The sequence below is a fragment of the Acipenser ruthenus genome, chromosome 56 (genome assembly GCF_902713425.1).
Source record: "Acipenser ruthenus chromosome 56, fAciRut3.2 maternal haplotype, whole genome shotgun sequence".
Classification (NCBI taxonomy): Eukaryota; Metazoa; Chordata; class Actinopteri; order Acipenseriformes; family Acipenseridae; genus Acipenser; species Acipenser ruthenus.
In genome coordinates this window covers 5,074,943-5,078,711 of record NC_081244.1, presented here as the reverse complement: position 1 = coordinate 5,078,711, position 3,769 = coordinate 5,074,943, and positions in this window count along the sequence as shown.

Below are 3,769 nucleotides of genomic sequence, written 5' to 3'. Positions count from 1 at the left end.
ATGACTAGGTAACCCATTCCATCCCCTCACCACTCTCTGTGTGAAGAAGAGTCTCCTTCAGCAACATGACTAGGTAACCCATTCCATCCCCTCACTGCTCTCTGTGTGAAGAAGTGTCTCCTTCAACAACATGACTAGGTAACCCATTCCATCCCCTCACCACTCTCTGTGTGAAGAAGTGTCTCCTTCAGCAACATGACTAGGTAACCCATTCCATCCCCTCACTGCTCTCTGTGTGAAGAAGTGTCTCCTTCCCTCTGTCCTAAGTCTATCTTCACTTCTTTTCCAGCAGCGTCCTCTGGTCCTGGTTTCTGTGTTGCTCTTATAGTAGCAGACTGCACCCAAGCTACACCCCCACCCGACCTCTCCGCTCCTCCTGCACTAGAAGACTGGCTCTACCCCCTCTACGCTCCCCTGCCTCCAGAGCCCGCTCCTTCTCCACCCTTGCTCCGCAGTGGTGGAATGACCTTCCTACAGATGTCAGGACTGCCCAGTCCCTGACCACATTCCGGCGCCTCCTTAAGACTCACCTCTTCAGACAGCACCTGTAGAACTCAACTCTCCCCTTCTGGACAATATAGCACTCTGCCTTTAATGCACTTTAACTTGCACTTATCTGCTCGCTCAGAAAATGTCATAACCAGTCATTCTGCATGGATCATATCAAGACCTTGTTTACATCTTACATATGAAATCCCCCACAGGTGCTTTCTAATTTAAACTGACAGTATCCGTGCTACATTCCAACAGACAGCTGGGATTCAGCTGAAGCAGCATTTGACCAGAGTCTGTCATTGTCGTAGTTTAATACCAGCACAACTGACAAAGAAATCCGGACGCTATTCAGAATCAGCCCACAGTGTTAGCTAATGTAGAAAATCAAGATTTGCTTCCCTGTTAAAATTTGCTAACAGTGAGCACATCTGTATGTTTTCAGAATTAAAAACCTAAAAAAGAATCACATTTTTCCTTTGTTTTGTCTTCTTTGTGATATCAGCTTCGCCCCTTGGTGAATGTCGATATTCTAGACGTTCTAGAATCAAACGCTTTCTAGAATCGCATTCAGGATTAGTTCGATTACTTAAACTAATGGTGCTACCTAGCCTGCATTACAGGTGTCTGTACCAGACAACTAGAACTGTAGAGCAGCTCCTGAACTCAGTCAAAGCAACACAGACGGAGCAAAGAAATAAAAGCTCATAGTATTCGATCAAACAACTGCAAACAACAAAAACATCACAACATGCAATCTCACCTGATTACATTGCTCAGGCAACCAGGTGAATTCAACATACCTACTGATGAACCTAACAAGGCACTTGTAGGCATTTACAATGGACCAATTGGTTTATGAATGCATCTGTCCCAATACTTTTTGGAGGGGTGCTGGAGATCTTTCAAATTGAAATTGCTGGTAACCATTTCAACAAACAGCCCTAGACTCTGAGGCTGCTCTGCATAGTGTAAAGTACCACATATACACATGTGGTGTCGTGTGTGCTTTTAGACAAGGAACCCTCTTCAAACTGCATTCCTGGATTTTTTTTATGGTTACTTGTGTTTACCGTTCACTATCAGACCTATCAGGGATTAAGAGATTAAGGGGGATTAGGTATCCAAGACATTCTACAAAACCTGTGTGTTTTTTACAAGCATGCCTTTCTATTATCAAATCAGAGTTAATGTATAAAAATCTTCTTGTTGAATCACTTGGACTCTTCAAGAGGGATTGAGAAAGTTTTGAGATCAATCAGCTACTAGGAACCAGACGAGCTGTGATGGTCCAAGCAGCCTCCTTTCGTTCATACATTTTCTCTTGTGGCTGCCACAACAACAGCTGTTTTGCAACAGTAGTTGTATCAGCGAGGTTGCAGTCTGCATAACCACCCGATCAAATCTAAAAACCACAGATCTGCTGAAGGGTGATTAAGAAACATATCACTGTTTGGAAATTCAGAAATTGCAAAAACGTATCAACGTGCATCTTACTGCACCGCAAAAAGGACTCCCAGCTGTGGTCTTAAATCACAAAAGACTGGGCAGATTATCTTGCATTTATATAACATAGAGAATAATGCATGGGGTAGTCAGTGAGTTATTAGACAGAGACAACTTTGGTAACTTGAACATTTAAAAGCAGGTTTGCATTATGAGGCAGCAGAGAGAAAACTGCAAATGTAATGTTGAGACTCGAGCGACAGGAGAGAGCAGCTGTGCGAGGCACGTTTGGCATGCTTTTTAGTTTGATGGCTCGTGCTGGGGTCTGTTGCTGGTGGTAATGTTTCCCATAACAACGGCACGGATGTTACAGGATATATCGACTTAAAATTATGGTCCTGGTTGTACTGTTAATAAATTGTTAGTTAAAAAAAAGGCAAACAGAATGCTAGGATTTGAAGCCTCCCAAAAAAAAAAAATGCATTCCAATGTTGTATAATGCATGGGTGAGGCAGCACTTAGAGTATCAAGTGTCCAGCTCTTGTCACCACGGCACCAAAGAGACAGTGTGGCCCTGGAGAGAGTCCAGCAAAGAGCAACCAGACTAATCCTAGCAGGGTTTAAAGGAATTAGCTAAAAAAAAGAACTCAATCTATTTAGCCCAGAATAAAGGAGAATTAGATGGGTGTTGATTGAAGTCTTCAAAATCTTAAAAAGAGTTGACATAGTTTAACCACACCAGACTTAGGACAGAGGGAAGGAGACTCTTCTTCACACAGAGAGTGGTGAGGGGATGGAATGGGTTACCTAGTCATGTTGTTGAAGGAGACACTTCTTCATACAGAGAGTGGTGAGGGGATGGAATGGGTTACCTAGTCATGTTGCTGAAGGAGACACTTCTTCACACAGAGAGTGGTGAGGGGATGGAATGGGTTACCTAGTCATGTTGTTGAAGGAGACTCTTCTTCACACAGAGTGGTGAGGGGATGGAATGGGTTACCTAGTCATGTTGTTGAAGGAGACACTTCTTCACACAGAGAGTAGTGAGGGGATGGAATGGGTTACCTAGTCATGTTGTTGAAGGAGACACTTCTTCACACAGAGAGTGGTGACGGGATGGAATGGGTTACCTAGTCATGTTGTTGAAGGAGACACTTCTTCACACAGAGAGTGGTGACGGGATGGAATGGGATACCTAATCATGTTGTTGAAGGAGACTCTTCTTCACACAGAGAGTGGTGAGGGGATGGAATGGGTTACCTAGTCATGTTGTTGAAGGAGACTCTTCTTCACACAGAGAATGGTGAGGGGATGGAATGGGTTACCTAGTCATGTTGTTGATGCTGAATCACTGGGATCCATCAACAGCTGCTAGGAACCGGACGATCTTAGATGGGCCAAACGGCCTCTTCTCGTTCACACATTTTCTTATGTTCTTATGCAAGAACCTGAACACAGAAACATTACCAGACACATTATATGAGTAGTTGAAGTAAGAACCACTCCAAACCGGGCACAGTAATAATACAAAATACAACAATTACTTGGCAAGAGCTAAACAGGAAGATGTGTAATTCTTGGTTCTCTTTACAGATTGGTAATCGCACTGACTGTGGGCGCTTTCCTGAAAGTAAATCATGCGATTCCACAAATGCTTAAACAAACAAAAACTTGCAGCTGAGCTTTTTAGATATAAAACCATGTATTGCATCTTTAAAAGGTTAAACAGCTTCAGTTACCAGACATTTTAAGGGTAAACAGATCTGTTGAGTAAATGTAAACTCTGAAACGTAACTATTTGTTACTGTAAAGATAGTACAATGTAATAAGT